This window comes from Pleurodeles waltl, chromosome 7 (assembly GCF_031143425.1).
Source record: "Pleurodeles waltl isolate 20211129_DDA chromosome 7, aPleWal1.hap1.20221129, whole genome shotgun sequence".
Taxonomy (NCBI): Eukaryota; Metazoa; Chordata; class Amphibia; order Caudata; family Salamandridae; genus Pleurodeles; species Pleurodeles waltl.
The window spans coordinates 759,701,801-759,722,951 of NC_090446.1; positions in this window are offsets into that span (position 1 = coordinate 759,701,801).

Genomic DNA, 21,151 nt, shown 5'->3' on the forward strand with positions numbered 1-21,151 from the left:
TGGTACGGGGGTGGTGGCTGTACCTGTAGCTAGGGTGGGCACAGAGGTGTCCGCCACTAGCAGGGAGCTTCCATCGTAGGAAGAATCCATGTCTGAACTGTCCACTCCATTCTCCGCCGTGGTGCTCCCCTCGCCCTCCGTCCCACTGGTGCCATCACCGTCGGTGGTTACGCCCTTCTGGGTCCTGTGGGATGCAGCTCCCTCCGTCCACGGTGCCTCTGCTCCTCCGCCAGATGATGCTAATGCACATAAGGATAGGGTGACAAAACAAAAAGGAGGGGGAAGAGACAAAGGATACACTTGGTCAATGACGGCACCAACACCACTGTTGGTGTACACAACACATTCACACACAGGAAACAGCCCTACGCATTAGGCAATGCACTACTAGTCACAATGCTACTCACCAGCCCGTGGACATCTAACTGAAATTGCAGCATACCTGAGACCCCTGCCCAGTAGTGGATGCCTACTAGCTTGGTTGGAGGAGTTTCCCATCAGTATCCTGCACAACATGGGACCTACTCTGCAATGCCAGGCCTGGCCTATGGGCACCCACAGGGCCCACACCCCCACCTGGATTTCACCCCACCAGGCGTAAGTTGTAAATTAGGGCACTGTACTCACCCCCTTGTGGCTGCTGTGATGCCCTCAAGTGCCATCTAGCCCCGGATAGGCCACCTTCAGTATGCGGGCCATCAGGGGTGGGGTCAGGGTTCGACGGGCACCCCTTCCTCGTTGGGAGGCCATCCCCAGCTAGGCCTCGGCCATTTTCCGTGCCCAGTGTCTCAGGTCCTCCCACCGTTTTTGACAGTGGGTGCTCCGCCTGCCATAGACCCCCAGGGTCCACACGTTCTTGGCGATGGGACGCCATATACCCTTCTTTTGATGGGCGCTGACCTGCAGGGAAATAGACACAGGGAAAGGTGTTAGTCAGACCGTCCTGCCTGTTACACTCATGGCCCACCATGCCCCTTCCCATCCCCATTAGCACAGACATGGCCGACCATTCATGCTCTACGTTGCCCAGGGCCCATCCACCAACCAAGCCCTACATGAGGCCTTCACAAACAGCACTCCATGCATTCATGCCCCATGCATCGTACTCGCGGTGTACTCACCTGTTAATCTAGGACCCCATCCACCAGTCGCTCCAACTCCGCCGAGGCGAAGGCTGGGGCCCTTTCCCCAGTAACACGAGCCATGGTCGGTTCCAGACACAGGTTACAGCAGCACTTGCAGTGTAGGTCCTCTCCTGTTGAAGGTCAGGTAGCAAGTGAGTGCACAGATAGAAAATGGCAGTCACGTCCATTGCAGTGCGTACCTTCACCAGCGGCAGACATCACCATTGGCCAATGTACCCCATAGGGCCCAATGATAACCAATGAGGAGTTGCACAGTGGTTCTCGACCGCCTCCCACAACGGCGCACAACATCAGCGGAATTACCTCATTTCCACCTGTCCCTCCATACAGGTCAGGTGGATGCCATTTCAGGGGGGGGGTGCAGGCCATGGCACCTAACTGCGTCACAGTACACAAATGCACTATTTTGGACACCTCTAAGAAAATAATATTACAGTCACAATATGCATTGAACTGTAGTGGATGGAATGTAGAGATAATGACCAGCTGCTCACTCTTTTGCTCCATAGATTGCAACTGCTGTGGATGAATAGGAGATGGAGACACCCCCAGTGTACAGACCCCTGGTGGACTTGGCAACATTGGAGGACAGGCACAGTATCCTCACCTGTAGACTTGACAGGGCCACAATCACTGACCTGTGTGCCCAATTGGAGCCTGACCTAATATCTGCTATCCGTCACCCCACCGGGATCCCCCCTCTTGTGCAAGTCCTATCAGTGCTCCATTTCCTTTCCAAGTGACAGTGGGCTTGGCAGCAGGAATGACACAGTCAATGTTCTCAATAGTGCTGGTCAGAGTTTTGTCTGCCCTGCTTAAACACATGTGGAGCTATATCATTTCCCCCCAGGTGGAGATTTGGCCACAGTGAAAGCTGAATTCTATGCAATGGGACATATCCCCAACTTCATTGGGGCAATCGATGGGACACATATTGCATTTGTCCCCCCCCACCGGAGAAATGAACAGGTGTTCAGAAATCGAAAGAGTTTTCACTCCATGAATGTCCAGATTGTGTGCCTGGCGGACCAGTACATCTCCCACATCAATGCAAAGTATCCTGGATCTGTGCATGATGCCTTTATCCTGAGGAATAGCAGCATTCCAAATGTGATGGGACAACTCCAGAGGCACAGGGTGTGGCTAATAGGTGAGCCCTGGTTCCCACCCAGTGGATGCTGGTGTATGGGTATGGTGTGGGCCCTAAGGGTGAGTGTGTGGCTAACTGTTATCCCTCGATATTTGCATGTGACTCTGGTTATCCCAACCTCTCACGGCTACTGACCCCTGTGAGGAATGCCAGGACAAGGGCAGAGGAATGTTACAATGAAGCACCTGGGCGAACAAGAAGGATTATAGGGAGGACCTTCGGCCTCCTGAAGGCCAGGTTTTGTTGCCTACATCTAACAGGTGGATCCCTGTGCTACTCACCCAAGAAAGTCTGTCAGATCATTGTGGCATGCTTTATGTTGCACAACCTTGCCTTGCGTCGCCAGGTGTCGTTTCTGCAAGAGGAGGAGGCTGTAGATGGCCGTGTGGCAGCAGTGGATCCTGTGGACAGTGAAGATGAGGAGGCAGAGGATGAGGATGAGGACAACAGAAGTGCAATTATTCTTCAATACTTCCAATGAGACACAGGTAAGACAGTGTTAAAACACATATCATTGACAGTTTGATGTGTGACATTGTCACTGGCAGGCTGTGTATTCCTACTTCTATGCCCACTCGCAGTACCCTTTGGCATCTCTTTTTGCAGATGTTGGTGCCCCACTATTGCTCCTGGTGTGGTCAGTGCAGCCAACTACAGGTCTTTTCAATGTAAACATTACTATACAGTTGAATTGCAATGTTTGAACCTGGTTAACTGAATACATTTTGAAAACATTTGACATACACCATAATTGTGTTTTATCAAAGTGTGTTTATTGCAGTACTCTGAAGAAGAGGGGGTAGTGCAATGGGCTGGGTTGATGATGAAGGAAAGTCCAGTGTATAGTTCCAGTCTATTTGTAGCACAGGTGCATTGTCGAAGGAGGCATAGGAAGGGGAGCAATGGCAGTTCAAGGTGGACAGGGTGACAGAGTACGACACAAGGATGCCAATCAGGAGAGTCTCATTTCCTGGCAGGGGTCTTGGCAATAGTCTCTGGCTTCTGCCTGGATCTCAGGGAATGTTTGCAAGGTGGTTCTCCTTCGGCAGGGGGAGGTGTGCTGGTGACCTGTTTGTCCTATGGCGGGGCCTCTTGTCCACTAGCAGCAGCAGAGGTGGAAGGCTGTTCTATGATTTGGCTAGTTTCAGGGTCCTGGTGGTGTGCCGCTACCTCCCTCATACTGTTGGCCATGTCTGCCAGCACCCCTGCAATGGAAACCAGGTTGGTGTTGATGGCCTTCACTTCCTCCCTGATCCCCAGGTACTGTCCCTCCTGCAGCCGCACGTTCTCCTGCAACTTGTCCAGAATCTGGCCCAGCGTATCCTGGGAATGTTGGTATGCTCCCCGGATCACAGTGAGTGTCTCCTGGAGGGTCGGTTGACTGGGCCTGTCCTCACCATGTCGCACAGCATTCCTCTCAGCTTCTCTGTTGTCCTGTGCCTCTGTCTCATGAACCGTGTGCCCACTGCCACTGACCCTAGGTCCCAGATTGTCCTGTGTTAGTGGAGTGCCCTGGGGTCCCTGTAGTGGTGGACACACTGCTGATTGACGTGTCCAGGGGACAGAGGTATGGGCCCACTGGGTGGGTGCTGTGGTGGTGTTTCCTGAGGGGGGAGGCTCTGTGGTGGTGTGAGACTGTGCCTGGGTAACCCACTGTCCTGAGGTCCCAGATGGGCCAGGTTGGTCATCCAGATCCAGGCGACCAGAGCTACTGTCATCACTGTGGGCCTCTTCTGTGGGAGGACTGGATGTTGCTGGCACCCCTTCGCCAGTGACATTGGCTGGGTTACCTGTGGGGATGTAAATGCAGTGTTATTGTTTCTATGTGTGACATATTGTGCATGGATGGGTTGCCCTCTTTTGTTGTTTTTGCCCTGGCAGCTTTCACTTGTGTATGTTAGTGTATGGTGGGATTATTAGTTCTCTCTAGTGTGCATGCTGTGTTGAAAGGTGTCTATGCAGGTCTGTGAGGGGTGTCCCTTCATTGGTGTTGCATGCAGGGCTTGGCATTGGGATGAGTGGGTTGTGATGGTGGAGTGTGTGGGGGGTACTGGAGTGATTGGAGTGAGGGTGAGGGTGAGGGTGGGGTATGTGATGGCATGCAGGTAGGGGGTTGATAGTAATAGAGAGTTGACTTACCAGAGTCCAGTCCTCCTGCTACTCCTGCTAGGCCCTCAGGATGCAGTATTGCCAAGACGTGCTCCTCCCATGTTGTTAGTTGTGGGGGAGGAGGTGGGGGTCCACCACCAGTCCTCTGTACAGCTAGTTGGTGTCTTGGTGCAATGGAATGTACCTTCCCCCATAGGTCATTATACCTCTTCCTGATGTCATCCCTTGTTCTGAGATGCTGTCCCACGGCATTGACCCTATCCATGATCTTCCGCCATGGCTCCATCTTCCTAGCAATGGATATCTGCTGTACCTGTGATCCAAATAGCTGTGGCTCTAACCAGATGATTTCCTCCGCCATGACCCTTAGCTCCTCCTCAGAGAACCTGGGGTGTTGTTGTGGTGCCATGAGTGTGGTGTGAGTGGTGTGGGTGAGGGTGTGTGTAGGGTGAAGTGTTGTGGGGTGTGTGGGTGGTGTATAGGTGAAGGTGGTATGTGGCTCTGGTTGTGTGGGTGCTCTTGCTGTCTCTCTCTCTGTTGGCAATGGTTAGTAGTCATAAAAAGTTGTAGGTAATGTGTGTGTGTGTTTTATAGTGGTGTGGGTGTGGTGTGTTTATAGGTGCCAGGTGTGTGTTATTTAAATTGACCAATGTGGTGTTGTTTTGTATGTGTGTGTGTATTTTGAGCGCAGCGGTATGTTCCGCCAATGGTTTAACATCATTGAATGTCCGCTGCGGTGATTCATAGTGTTGTGGGGGTTGTTCTGTTGGCGTAACGGTGTGGGTTTTGATACCGCCAGTTTATCACTGACCTTAGGGCTGGCAGACTTGTGTGTGTGGCTGTATAGTGACGGATTGGTATGTGTGTGTCATAATATGGTTGGTGGATATCCGCCGTGGTGGCAGTATGTTGTCGGCAGTCGGCATGATGGTAAGTGGACTTTACCACCAATGTCATAATGAGGGCCATAGTCCTATGTTCCACACAGGTCCTTTGTGAGTGGCCTACAGGGATAATCCACAAAGATTCCCCATCCCTCGGACAAAGGTGTCTGCCCCATAATTAATCAAGTGACCAAGACGCTACTGTGGTCCCCTAATCAGTATAACTCATACTCTGTGGATAAGATACCTGATGCCACTTATTTGACCCTCCCAGGTAAGGACTTTCCCCTTGAGACAACCTAACTGGATTACCAACATCACTAGGACTTAAATCTGGCAATGGAAGAGAAGCCCCTCATCCTAGTCCCCCTTCCACAGGAGGCTCAAGAGGAGCATTATATATTCGAAGCAGGGGTTCTAGAAGAATGAGATCAGTTAGAATGGAAATATCCAGCGCTGCCCCGGTTCTTGCCTCAACCCCAACAAAAATATCATACGAAAAATTCTGCCTAGTAAGCACAGTCAAGGCGCAGTCTTCAAGAGCAAATTTCACCAAACTCCCGACACTTGGGTTCTTTGATGCATAATCCTTAGGGAAATGCAGTTTCTTTGTTTTAGGTTTAGCAATTGTTCTTGTTATTTTAAATTTCCTTTTCTTAGTCATATCCTTACGACTCCTTACAAAAGACTTCACCTTACCCTCTATCAGACCCCCTTCTTAGCTTACCATTTCATTCGAACACAGTATGGAACAGTGCAGTCGATGTGCCAGCAATTTCCATCTCCTCTTCTGGCTCCACAAGTAGCTGTAATGCTGATTCATTTACTTTCCCAGCTTTTTTAGACCCTTTTTTGCTCCTTTTTAAACATTGGAAAGATCTCTATCTTAGCATTACCCAAAGGGGAACACTGATCTGGGTCCCCAAACAGCATACTTAAACATAGCTCTTCATTTACAAGATTACAATAATTTTTTAGGGATGCCATATAACACAATGGAGTGTTAGCTTGAACAGAGGAATCTTTTAACCCTCCTAAGGGCACAACCAATTTAGACTTTTGATTCTTAATATTATCCTTAAAAGGATTTACAGCTAGCTTCAACTTGGAAGGGCTAAACTTGTTTATATATTTAAATACTGCACTACAAAAAAAGTGCAGACATAATTTCCAGTGCATGATCGGAGTTAAGCACAGTTTTTTCCAATAAAGACAACATATATTTTGGAAAATTTCATGAAGATTCATCAAATGGTGTCAAAGACATAGACAAGTCAAAAAATGCTTTTTCAATGGAAACATGGTCCAAGATATAAGACTATAACTACCTACTGGCGACCGCCATTATATTTTATATATAAAATAAAATTGATTAGAATTTTATTATAGGTAATTTATACTGTATAGGGCATTGTCAGTGCGTAGTAACTCAATTAACTTTATAGAAAAAACAGCCACTCTATGTAATTGGTTGCATTAGTAACAATGATATTATTATTATGAACGGTATATCACTTTGCTAATCTTCCAGTAATTTTGTCTGTGGCATTTTTGGGGAAGTGCATTCTCTGATTGGTGAGTTAGGGCCTGATTTAGAACTTGGCGGACGGGTTAATCTACCACAACAGTTACGGATGTCCCATCCGCCAAAGTCTAAATCCCATCATATCGAATGGGATTTACATTTTGGAGGATGTGATATCCGTCACCTGTGACAGTGTAACCCATCTGCCAAGTTCTAAATCAGGCCCTTAGTCTGCTTTGATGATAAGAAAAGGGATGCTTAGAATAAATTGCAACTATGCCCTGATGAGGGGGCTCAGATTACCTCATAAGCAGGTGTACTAAATCGCTACCCATCACATTACTCTTTACTATTGCTTAGGACTGGAGATGCTGTTATGCTGCTACGTTGCTTTGTGGGGCATGGCCAGCGCTAAAGCTAAAACCTCTAGGCGTGTTGTGGATTGCCACAGACGCTGTTATCTTTCTTGGGTTTGCTGCTGCCCTCACGCTGCTTTCTCCTGGGATGTGGTTCCTAGTGGTCATTCCCAGTGGCAGGTGCTGGGAAGCCCTAACTCCAGCAACATGGTGGTATGCAGAGGTTAGAAGCAGTTAGAGCTGGGCTCTTGAGCCAGCCATAATGCACAGATACCGAAGCCCCGCCATAGTGAGCAGGTTCCCTCCAACTCTTGGGACAGCATCCAGGCCGTAACTGATTATGCCCTTGGGGATTGGGCATCCAGGCATCAGGAGTTCAGTCATTCAAACAGTCATCTAGGAAGTTCATCCTAATCCTAATCCAGCCCTAAACCAATGCTATATTCACAATCCTGTGTGTTCTGGAAAGTCCCAGTTGAGGAGGCAAAGCTGTCCAGTTGTGAGGAGGAGAGTGAAGGTTGAGGCAGTGGCGGTTTGAAGGTCGAGAGTGGGATGTTGGCAGTGAGGCTGGGAGGGGCTTTGAGGTGGTCAGCACGTAGGGGCTAAGTGGTCCTCTCGTACCGGACGTAAGCGGTTGACATTAGGCCGGTGGGGGTTGCTCACATGGGAGTTCCCCTCTACATCCCCATCTCCTCTGCCACATATTATAAGAGCTAGTTGGTCGTCTTATGCACCCTCTTCAGAATAGTCCCAGACCCACTCCTCCAGTGCTTGGCCGTGTGCCTGCATCCCCCTCCGTTCATTCGTCTGTTATAGCATTCCCCATTCAAGGCTGCTACTTGCTAGCACTTTGAAGTTCTGAAATGCCTGACACGTTTTAAAGGCCAAAGAGATTATAAAGTCATTTAGTGCACTTGTGCCCCTTACCTGCAACCACTCTATGTTATTCTGCCACATGGGAAGGTGAGGCGAAGCTCACTTCCCATTAGCTTACTTTAAGGTCTGAGGGTCTTTCTCAGGCTCTGTCTGTGCAGCAGTCAATAAGCCTATCGGTGTGGCATCTGAAGGGGGAGTTGAGGGATAGTACAATGACATTGAAGAAATTGCGCTCTGGGCGAGTAATTGTCTCTTTCCAGAGCTATAATCCAAAATAAAGGAAATTCACTTGTGGTGCTCAAAGCTCTCAGCATCACCTTTTCAAATCTCATCCTGTTATTACTGGCTTCTTTTGGAGAATGCCTAAAGTTGCCTCTGAGGCAGTGACGGAAGACTTGAGCAGCTGTCCTACTGTCCCTCCACTCTTGGCTATGTCCTCTTTTTTGGCCCCTCTGTGTCCAAAGAGGGTCATTGTTAACAGTGGGACTTCAATGACAAGTGGTGTGCAGAAGAGTCCAGTTTATCCACTCCTAACTGTTTCCTCAGTGGCTTTTGTAGAGTCGCCCTTTGCTGCCCAGTCAATGTCCTTTAACCCCCTCCGATAACATTATGAAAAATTGTTGTTCCCTAAGCTTACCTTCAGAAGGTCACTATTTTGGGGATTTATGTGCAACATCAAGAGTATCTCGAAGAAGTGAAATCTGTGATGAAGTTGCAACAGTTAATAGCAAAGAGGCAGTGATTGGTGAAGATTTTACTGTCCCGGACATTGACATCAATTTCATATGGGGGAGAAGAAGATGTTGGAAATGGGGTCTTTGGTTGGCAGTCAGGTTATCCCTTGTCCAAGCAACGACCCTCACTTTAGTCAGGATAAAGGAGAATCACCCTCAGCTAACCCCTGCTCACCCCCTTGGTAGCTTGGCACAAGCAGGCAGGCTTAACTTCAGAGTTCTAGGTGTAGAGTATTTGTACCAACACACACAGTAACTTAATGAAAACTCTACAAAATGACACAACACTGGTTTAGAAAAATAGAAAATATTTATCTAAGCAAAACAAGATGAAAACGACAAAAATCCAACATCCACCAGTCAAGTTATTAACCTCTTAGCTGCTGGGTCTTTTCCCCCCACCAGTGCTAAGCCCTTTTTTGGCTATTTGGGGTAGTTCGGGCTTAGGCCTTCATAACCTTTTGTCCACATAAGCTATCCACGCCAGATTTGTGTCCTTTTTTTCCAATATCCTAGGGATTCTAATGGTACCCAGAGTTTGTGGTTTCCCCTGGAGGAGACCAAGAAATTAGCCAAAATACAGTGAACATTAAATTTTTTCAAAAAAATGGGAAAAAAGGGCTGCCGAAGAAGGCTTGTGGTTTTTTCCCTGAAAATGGCATCAACAAAGGGTTTCTGGTGCTAAAATCACCATCTACCCACCTTTCATAAACGGGCAGACGTGAATCAGAAAACCACATTTTTCAACACAATTTTGGCATTTTACTGGGACATACCCCATTTGTACTATTTTGGTGCTTTCAGCCTCCTTCCAGTGACAGAAATGGGTGTGATACCAATGCTGGATCCTGGAAAGCTAAACATTTCTGAAAAGTAGACAAAATTATTAATTCTGCAAGGGGTCGTTTGTGTAGATCCTACAAGGTTTTCCTACAAAAAAATAACAGCTGAAATAAAAAAATATTGAAAGTGAGCTGAAAAAAACAGCCATTTTTCTCCATGTTTTACTCTGTAACTTTTTCCTGCAATGTCAGATTTTTTAAAGCAATATACTGTTACGTGTGCTGGACTTTTCAGGTTGTGAGGATATATATGGCTTGTATGATAATAGTATGTGCAGCACTCCACTCACAGACCTAAAGCATTATCTAAAGTTCAAAAAACGTGGTCTTGAAAAGAACATACACTTCTAATTTGAATTTACAATATCCAATCGCAGTAAGCATGAATTAAGAATTTACATATGGTGAAAAAATTCTCCCAAATAACTCAGTAATTATTTAATTAAATTATCCAAGCTGGTACACACAATCATCACAAATCAGTAGATAATTGAAAATCATCCGTGATCATAAAGTTACAGCTAAATTATCCAAATTGGTACAACAAATCCTCACATTGATATCAAATTGGGAATAGGATTTCCATGAATTCTCTCATAGCAAGTTGGGTCATCCAGTTGTGATAAGATCTCATTGTCATAGTCACTCTTGTTCATAAGAACAACATTTCCCCCTTTGTCTGCTTACCTAATGATAATCTCCTTGTTTTGTTTCAATAATGTGAGTGCAGCTTCTTCTTCGCGATTCAAATTCTTAGTGAATTGTCTATAGTTATTCTTTGCCAGATATTTGTCATAGTCCTGGCAGACCAATTCGTAAAACCTGTCGAAAGAACTTACACTCCAAGATCTCGGAGTCCAACAGGATTTCTTTTTCAACCCACTAGAAGTGCTTTTGTTAGGTTCCACTTCCAAATCCCGAAGTACTCTAGAAACAATATCTGGATCCTGATCTTTTTCGGCTAAAGATAGAACTAGTGCTGTGTCATGCACTTCTTCAATAGATCCCAGATTTTCCCCACGTATGATGACTTAGATGCAGACTTGCTGACTCTTTGGAATAAAGAACTCACGGCCAGTTCAATGAAACTGATGGAAATATTAATTACTAACGCTGAGAGGAAAGTGACTAAGCTGCAGGCTGAAATTGAGGCTTTAGAAAGAGAAATTGAGGGTTTAAATCTAAAAGAAGCAACTGACAGGAATTATACAATTTTAGAAGGAGTTCTATCAAAGTTTCAAGAGGAGATAACACAGAGGAAAGCGCGAAAATTGAAAAGAGATGAGAAAGATTATTTGACAGGCAGGGTGTTCACCTTCTCTAGCAAATATGATCATCTAATCCACACTGATCTGACTTCTAGAAGATCTAGCATGTCTAACGCGTCAGATTCAACCTCCGTAAGTACACCATTCACGAGTGATAGTAAGACAGATGGCGCTGCTAGTACATCTGCCCAAGGTCGTGGCATCACAAGTGAGAATACTTTTTTACAAGAATTGATGAGGATGAAACAAGGCAAATTTGTCCAAAACAAAAGTGCAAGAAAACAAGGCGGGGTAGTAGAGGAGCAGGGAGCAAAATCAAAAGATCGGGATGGAGTTACAACAAGGTCACGGGACAGGAGAACTTAGGTATGGATGATAAAGTATCATCCATTAATGTCATCAATTTGTCTAAATTTGAATTAACCGTAGGTGCTAAGAATCTTCTGGCTAGAGGACTCAATTTCTGTCCTAGGTTGTTTGGAGATCCGTGTAGAGCCAAGATAGATCTATACAAATTTATTCGAAAGCTTAAACTAAAAAAGTATTTTCATCAACACCCAATAGAGAGCTCTATACCAATATCAACTACATCTTCATTGAGTGCTTTGTCTATTGAAGAAGTGCATGACACAGCACTAGTTCTATCTTTAGCCGAAAAAGATCAGGATCCAGATATTGTTTCTAGAGTACTTCGGGATTTGGAAGTGGAACCTAACAAAAGCACTTCTAGTGGGTTGAAAAAGAAATCCTGTTGGACTCCGAGATCTTGGAGTCTAAGTTCTTTCGACAGGTTTTACGAATTGGTCTGCCAGGACTATGACAAATATCTGGCAAAGAATAACTATAGACAATTCACTAAGAATTTGAATCGCGAAGAAGAAGCTGCACTCACATTATTGAAACAAAACAAGGAGATTATCATTAGGCAAGCAGACAAAGGGGGAAATGTTGTTCTTATGAACAAGAGTGACTATGACAATGAGATCTTATCACAACTGGATGACCCAACTTGCTATGAGAGAATTCATGGAAATCCTATTCCCAATTTGATATCAATGTGAGGATTTGTTGTACCAATTTGGATAATTTAGCTGTAACTTTATGATCACGGATGATTTTCAATTATCTACTGATTTGTGATGATTGTGTGTACCAGCTTGGATAATTTAATTAAATAATTACTGAGTTATTTGGGAGAATTTTTTCACCATATGTAAATTCTTAATTCATGCTTACTGCGATTGGATATTGTAAATTCAAATTAGAAGTGCATGTTCTTTTCAAGACCACGTTTTTTGAACTTTAGATAATGCTTTAGGTCTGTGAGCGGAGTGCTGCACATACTATTATCATGTCAGTGGGGTTTTGTACAAACCAGTAGGGATTGGGTGTTTTCCCTGGTGCAGGCACCCCTCATTGGACACTAAAAACTATTCATGATTTAGGTTCCTAAGCGCCTTTATACCCTAAGTTTTTCACCCCATTAGTCTAATTCATAGTACATGTAGGGTGGCTGCTTGGTTCCCAGTTTGTATACTCAGTCACTGTCATGGACAGAACGAAGTTAGCGGAGGAGCTATTTGACAGTCTAGCCAAAGGGGCTACTTATCAAAGTACGTTTCGTAATAGTGCACATGCACAAAACGAGGGTCTTAGAAGTAAATTTATTAGACTAGAAAGATTGAAGAAAAATGAACTATCTAAATGGTGGGATGGGGCAACACTGAAACAATACATAAAACTAAACCGCATCCCCGTGGGTTGAGATCCCAGATTTTCCCCACGTATGATGACTTAGATGCAGACTTGCTGACTCTTTGGAATAAAGAACTCACGGGCAGTTCAATGAAACTGATGGAAATATTAATTACTAACGCTGAGAGGAAAGTGACTAAGCTGCAGGCTGAAATTGAGGCTTTCGAAAGAGAAATTGAGGGTTTAAAACTAAAAGAAGCAACTGACAAGAATTATAAAATTTTAGAAGGAGTTCTATCAAAGTTTCAAGAGGAGATAACACAGAGGAAAGCGCGAAAATTGAAAAGAGATGAGAAAGATTATTTGACAGGCAGGGTGTTCACCTTCTCTAGCAAATATGATCATCTAATCCACACTGATCTGACTTCTAGAAGATCTAGCATGTCTAACGCGTCAGATTCAACCTCCGTAAGTACACCATTCACGAGTGATAGTGAGACAGATGGCGCTGCTAGTACATCTGCCCAAGGTCGTGGCATCACAAGTGAGAATACTTTTTTACAAGAATTGATGAGGATGAAACAAGGCAAATTTGTCCAAAACAAAAGTGCAAGAAAACAAGGCGGGGTAGTAGAGGAGCAGGGAGCAAAAGCAAAAGATCGGGATGGAGTTACAACAAGGTCACGGGACAAGAGAACTTAGGTATGGATGATAAAGTATCATCCATTAATGTCATCAATTTGTCTAAATTTTAATTAACCGTAGGTGCTAAGAATCTTCTGGCTAGAGGACTCAATTTCTGTCCTAGGTTGTTTGGAGATCCGTGTAGAGCCAAGATAGATCTATACAAATATATTCGAAAGCTTAAACTAAAAAAGTATTTTCATCAACACCCAATAGAGAGCTCTATACCAATATCAACTACATCTTCATTGAGTGCTTTGTCTATTGAAGAAGTGCATGACACAGCACTAGTTCTATCTTTAGCCGAAAAAGATCAGGATCCAGATATTGTTTCTAGAGTACTTCGGGATTTGGAAGTGGAACCTAACAAAAGCACTTCTAGTGGGTTGAAAAAGAAATCCTGTTGGACTCCGAGATCTTGGAGTCTAAGTTCTTTCGACAGGTTTTACGAATTGGTCTGCCAGGACTATGACAAATATCTGGCAAAGAATAACTATAGACAATTCACTAAGAATTTGAATCGCGAAGAAGAAGCTGCACTCACATTATTGAAACAAAACAAGGAGATTATCATTAGGCAAGCAGACAAAGAGGGAAATGTTGTTCTTATGAACAAGAGTGACTATGACAATGAGATCTTATCACAACTGGATGACCCAACTTGCTATGAGAGAATTCATGGAAATCCTATTCCCAATTTGATATCAATGTGAGGATTTGTTGTACCAATTTGGATAATTTAGCTGTAACTTTATGATCACGGATGATTTTCAATTATCTACTGATTTGTGATGATTGTGTGTACCAGCTTGGATAATTTAATTAAATAATTACTGAGTTATTTGGGAGAATTTTTTCACCATATGTAAATTCTTAATTCATGCTTACTGCGATTGGATATTGTAAATTCAAATTAGAAGTGTATGTTCTTTTCAAGACCACGTTTTTTGAACTTTAGATAATGCTTTAGGTCTGTGAGTGGAGTGCTGCACATACTATTATCATGTCAGTGGGGTTTTGTACAAACCAGTAGGGATTGGGTGTTTTCCCTGGTGCAGGCACCCCTCATTGGACACTAAAAACTATTCATGATTTAGGTTCCTAAGCGCCTTTATACCCTAAGTTTTTCACCCCATTAGTCTTGTATGGCTTGTAGGTTCATTAAGATCCCTGGGTACCCAGAGCCAATAAATGAGGTACACCTTGCAATCGGTTTTCATTCTATACCTGGTATTCAGCAATTCATTTGCTGAAATATAAAGAGTGAAAAATAGGTATTAAGAAAACCTTTGTATTTCCAAAAGGGGCATAAAATAAGGTTTTGAGAAGCAGTGGTTATTTGTAAATCTCTGAATTCCGGGGTGCCCATACCAGCATGTGAATTACAGGCCATTTCTCAAATAGACGTCTTTTTTACACACCGTCTTACATTTGGAAGGAAAAAATGTAGAGAAAGGCAATGGGCAATAACACTCGTTTTGCTATTCTGTGTTCCCCCAAGTCTCCTGATAAAAATGGTACCTCACTTGCGTGGGTAGGCCTAATGCTCGCGACAGGAAACTCAACATGGACACATCACATTTTTACATTGAAATCTGACGTGTTTTTTGCAAAGTGCCTTGCTGTAGATTTTGGCCTCTAGCTTAGCCGGCACAAGTCTACCAAACCTGTGCATTTTTGAAAAATAGACACCTAAGGGAATCCAAGATGGGGTGACTTGTGGGGCTCTGACCAGGTTCTGTTACCCAGAATCCTTTGCAAACCTCAAAAGGTGGCTAAAAAAAACACTTTTTCATGACATTTCAGCGACAGAAAGTTCTGGAATCTGAGAGGAGCCACTAATTTCCTTCCACCCAGCGTTCCCCCAAGTCTCCCAATCAAAATGGTACCTCACTTGTGTGGGTAGGCCAAGTGTCCGCGACAGGTTATGCCCCAAAACACAACGTGGACACATCACATTTTCCCAAAGAAAACAGACCTGTTTTTTGCAAAGTGCCTAGTTGTGGATTTTGGCCGCTAGCTCAGCCGACACCTAGGGAAACCTAGCAAACCTTGGCATTTTTGAAAACTAGACACCTAGGGGAATCCAGGATGGGGTGACTTGTGGGGCTCTGACCAGGTTCTGTTACCCAGAATCCTTTGCAAACCTCAAAATGTGGCTAAGAAAAAACACTTTTTCCTCACATTTCAGCGACAGAAAGTTCTGGAATCTGAGAGGAGCCACTAATTTCCTTCCACCCAGCGTTCCCCCAAGTCTCCCGATAAAAATGGTACCTCACTTGTGTGGGTAGGCCTAGCGTCCGCGACAGGTTATGCCCCAAAACACAACGTGGACACATCACATTTTTCCAAAGAAAACAGACCTGTTTTTTGCAAAGTGCCTAGCCGTGGATTTTGGCCTCTAGCTCAGCTGACACCTAGGGAAACCTAGCAAACCTTGGCATTTTTTAAAACTAGACACCTAGGGGAATCCAAGATGGGGTGACTTGTGAGGCCCTGACCAGGTTCTGTTACCTAGAATCCTTTGCAAACCTCAAAATGTGGCTAAAAATACACTTTTTCCTCACATTTCGGTGACAGAAAGTTCTGGAATCTGAGAGGAGACACAAATTTCCTTCCACCCAGCGTCCCCCCAAGTCTCCCGATAAAAATGGTACCTCACTTGTGTGGGTAGGCCTGGTGCCCACGACAGGAATAGATCACACAACGGTCAATGTTGGTCCTTACATGAGGCAGCTGTTGACCCTGGGGTGATCCATTCCTGACGCAGGCACTAGGTATAGGCACTCAAGTGGGGTAGTGTTTTTATGAGGACAGGTGAGGAATCACTGGGTGGTAAGAATTTTGTGGATCCCAGCATATTCCTGTAGTTTGTGTGACAGAAATGCGAGAAAAATTGAGTTTTTATTCAACATTTCAGCTTTGCAGGTTATTCTGGGTAAGAAAACTTTGGGGAATCCACACAAGTCACACCTCTGTGGACTCCCCCGGATGTCTAGTTTCCAGAAATGTTTGGGTTTAGTATGTTTCTCTATATGGCCGCCGAACCCAGGACCAAAAACACAGGTTCCTGCCTTACAAAACCAGTTTGTTTTGTGATAGTTAATTTTGATGTCTCCAAAATACGATTTGGGCGGTGGAATTTGGGGCTGAACTAAATTGGGGGGATTCGTTTTCCCCATCGGAGCAGGAAGAGGCCGAAATCAACAATGTGACGTCAGCGCGCCTCTCAGCGTGCTGACGTTACAAAGGGGCGGGTGGGGGGAGACACGGAAAAGCTTCTGTGTCTCCCGGGGATTAAAAAAAAAAAAAAAGAATCCTCAGGTGCAACGCACCCGAGGATTTATTAACCCCCTCCCTGGTGTCGGCCACTGGTCATAACCCGCACCAGGGAGGTAGTGTGGGCGTCGGCCAGGGGCCAACGCCTGCATTTAAAGTGTTAATATTAAAAAAAAAAAGAGTCTTAAATCTTTTTGTAAACAGGTAAAACACTGTTAGCATTGAAAAGTACCTGGGTAGCGTCAAAATAACACACACGGGCGAGTGTGCATCGAAAAAGGTAAGCGGTGCATCGATTTCTCACCTGCAAGCAAGACCGGGTGTCTTTTCTCCTTCTCCGGTCGGATCGGCGTGCGTCGGTTTTCCTCTCCGCAGGAGAACAATGCTTCGATCCGGACAGTACTCAGGTTTGGCAGGCGTTGGGTCGCTTTTCCGTGCCTTGCAAGGTTTGCGTCGAAAATCCTGCCGCACGGTGTCAACAAAAATCACAGTGTGTGGGTTGCGATGTTACCAGCCCCCGTTAGCAATGCAGCGTGCCGTTTCTCCAGCCGCGAGCGGCGATCTTCCAGCCGCGCTGCAAGTGCTGCTTTGATTTCAGCCACGGAGCCGGCGGCGAGTCGTTTCTTCATCCATGTCTCGGAGGTTGCGTCAGAAATTTCCCCGCTTGGCGGTGCGGTGGTGGATTTTCAATCTCGGTATGCCTGCTTCACCTGTCAAGGCCCCAGGAACTAGATAGGGCACCACTTGGCAGGGCAGGAGTCTCAGCAGAGAGTCCAGATGCTGGCAGGAGAAGTTTTTGATGGCCCTGAGACTTCAACAACAGGAGGCAAGCTCAGGACAAGCCCGTGGAGATTTTTTCACAAGCAGGAATGCACAACAAAGTCCAGTCTTTATCCCCTTTCACCAGGCAGAATAGCTCCACAAAGCACAGTCACAGGCAGGGCAGCGCTTTTCCTCAGCTCTTCAGCTCTTCTCCAGGCAGAGGTTCCTCTTGATGTCCAGAAGTGATCTAAGGTCTGTGGTTTTGGGTACCCTTCTTATACCCATTTTGGCTTTTGAAGTAGACTTACTTCAAATGAAAGTCTCTCTTGTTTGTTAAATCCTTCCTTGCCCAGGCCAGGCCCCAGAAACACACCAGGGGGTTGGAGACTGCTTTGTGTGAGGGCAGGCACAGCCCTTTCAGGGTTAAGTCACCACTCCTCCCCTTCCTCCTAGCACAGATGACTCATCACGATACGCAGGCTACACCCCAGCTCCTTTTGTGTCACTGTCTGAAGAGAGGTGCAAACAGCCCAACTGACAAAACTGACCCAGACAGGGAATCCACAATCAGGCAGTCACAGAATGGTTTAAGCAAGAAAATGCTCACTTTCTAAAAGTGGCATTTTCAAACACCCAATCTTAAAATCAACTTTACTAAAAGATGTATTTTTAAATTGTGAGCTCAGAGACTCCAAACTCCACATTTCTATCCACTCCCAAAGGGAATCTATGCTTTAATCCTGTTTAAAGGCAGCCCCATGTTAACCTATGAGAGGGATAGGCCTTGCAACAGTGAAAACCGAATTCAGCCTTATTTCGGTGTTAGGACATATAAAACACATTGGTATAAGTCCTACCTTAAACCTACACTGCACCCTGCCCATGGGGCTACCTAGGGCCTACCTTAGGGGTGTCTTACATGTAAGAAAAGGGAAGGGATAGGCCTGGCATGTGGGTACACTTGCCAAGTCTCATTGGCAGTTAGAAACTGCACATACAGACACTGCAGTGTCAGGTCTGAGACATGATTACAGAGCTACTAATGTGGGTGGCCCACTAGTAGCATTTGATTTACAGGCCCTAGCCACCTCTAGTGCACTGTACGAGGGACTTACCAGTAAATCAAATATGCCATTCATGGAGATCCAATTACATACATATTTTATACAGGAGCACTTGCACTTTGGCACTGGATAGCAGTGGTAAAGTGCCCAGAGTAGCAAAAACAGAGTCCAGCACACATCAACAACCTGGGAAACAGAGGCAAAATGTTAAGGGAGACCACGCCAAGGATGCCAGTTCTAACAGTGTGGGTTCCCCCAATTGTGGTGCACATTTGAGAAATCATCAGTGATGTCATCAGTGATGTCACTGACCATGTCATGAGTGATGTAATATGTTAATATGTGAGTTCATAAGCAGTGCATTATAGAGGTGCAAGTTATAGTTAACTCAATTAACTTTAAATGCTGAATTTCTCAGCTAACTATAACTTGAACCCCTGTAAGGCACTGCTTATGACCTCACTCATGACATGGTCAGTGATATCGCTGATTACATCTCAAATGTGCATTACAGGGATGCAAGTTATAGTCAGCTCAGTTAACTGAAGCTGCTGAATTTCTATGGTTTTGTACATGTGAAATGTGAACCTAACTATAGCGCCCCTGTAACGGTTGTTACAGGGGCATTTCCAAGGTTTCTTTTAATCCTGTTTCCTAACTATAATGTCCTAACTTGTTTTCAGTGATTTTCTAAGTTTTTTTCAATTTAATTTTATAACTATAACGTTACTCTAAGCTTTGGTATTTTCAGTGACTTTTTAAGATTTTATTTTAAATTGTATTTTTTGAGTGTTACATCCATAATACCCTTTTGTTTAGTAATTTTATAAGATTTTTTTAGAATGTTATTTTTTAAGTACAATCTGAACATCTTAAAATGCCTGTGTGACTGGGTATATAGGTAGGTGAGTAGTAGTATGGGTACATCAGTGGGTGTGTAATTGTCTGCCTAAAATTCAGAGTGGGTACATGAGGAAGTGAGTGGGTCTGTTAGTGGCTGTGTAAGCGTTTTAGTGAGTGTATTATTAGGTGTATGAGTGTATTTAAATTTTTGGCTGGATGACTGAGTGAGAATGTAAGCGACAAGGTGTATGAGTGCATACATGGGTATGTGAGTGGTTGCATGGATGAGTGAGTGAGTGAGTGTGAGAGTGGTGGGAAAATAAGTTAGTGACTCTATCAGATTAAGCCAGTGGGTATACAGAAGTGAGCAGGTGTATCAGTAAGTTATATATTATGTAAAATAATGGTTATTTCTTTAGGCAGTAAGATGAATATGCACATTGTTGATACGCTGCATGTGTTTATAAATTACAGTTAGTGAAATGCTAATGAACCAAACACACCTGAATCTGACCCTGCAATCCTCACCTGTGTGAGAAATTGTTACAGATTGGACAATCTTCTTAAAAAATGATAGTACTTTCAGAAATGTTAGTTGGTAGTTTGTAGGTTTGTATTTGTTATTGTGTGTGCCTCTGTTAATTTATCCGGTATTTTGTTTATAAATGAAAAAGTTGCATAACGATTGTCACGATTAATAGTGATTTCGGAGTGTTTTGAGAAAGTTCATTGTATATTTAAAGATGTTTTCTACGTAATCATACACATTAGTGTTTTATTGTTTTGTTGTGGAAACTGTTAATTTGTGGAAAAATGTAATTATAAAGGTGTTATTTGGTTTCTTTTGGTCATTGTTCTTAGCATTCCTCAAATTAATTGCAATTTTAGTGTGTTTTCTGAAACTTACAAATATTTATAAGCAGGTTTGCTACCTAATCATGCACATCAGTATTTTATTGTTATGAAATAGCAACTATTAATTCTGTGAGTAATTCAATTGTAAAAAAATTAATTGGTATATTTTCGTTTAATCCAATGTCATCGTCTGTAGCGTTCCTCACAATTAATTGCAATTTCAGCGTGTTTTCAAAAGGTTTTTAATACTCTTACACAGGTTTCCTTCCTAACCATTCACATTAGTATGATATTCTAGTGGTATAGAATCTATTAGTTATGTGATTAATTCAATTGTAAAGATGTTATCTGGATTTGTATCGTTTAATCACGATGTCGTTGTTCATCTCAATTACATCGTTGTTCGCGATCATCATGTAATGTTAAAATAAAGGGATTCTATTGGACGAGACCGCACCCAGTCTTCCCATTTGCTTTCAACCTGCAGTGGGAGAGGGAGCTGTTTTTGGCTCTTGCAAAAATGCTGGTATTTTTAGTAAGTTTTGTTTCTTGTTAATTTATTTTTTTGTTTATAAAATGACATCTGGTAACTCTCAGCAGTCTGAGGAACACCCAGATCAAGAGTCGTCTTCAGATGAAGAACCTCCCCAGAAGAAGCAATCAATAGCATGGAGATTTTTTGTAATCCCTTCAGGAAAGGAGACAGTGATCGAACTGGTGAAATGTACAATATGTGAGAAGATACTTTCAAGGGGATCAAGCAAGAAGTACCCATGCCCTACAACAAGCATGCTTTACCATTTGAAGGTGTATCACAGCAGTCAGTATGTAAGAGCTGTAAGGCTGGAAAGAGCTGGAGAAATATTACCTTCCAGTTGACCAAGACCATCTGTAGAGGAAGTTGTGCCACTAGAGTTAGATACTAAGCTTGCTGACATTGCTCCAAATTTGATAGAGTGAGGAGCTTTTGCCTTGATTGTGAAAAAATAGTCGCTGCAGGATAGCAGTCAGTCACTCTGATGAAGAATGCTGCAAAATAACACAAATGCTAATTTTTCTTTCCTAATTTTGTTCATTTTG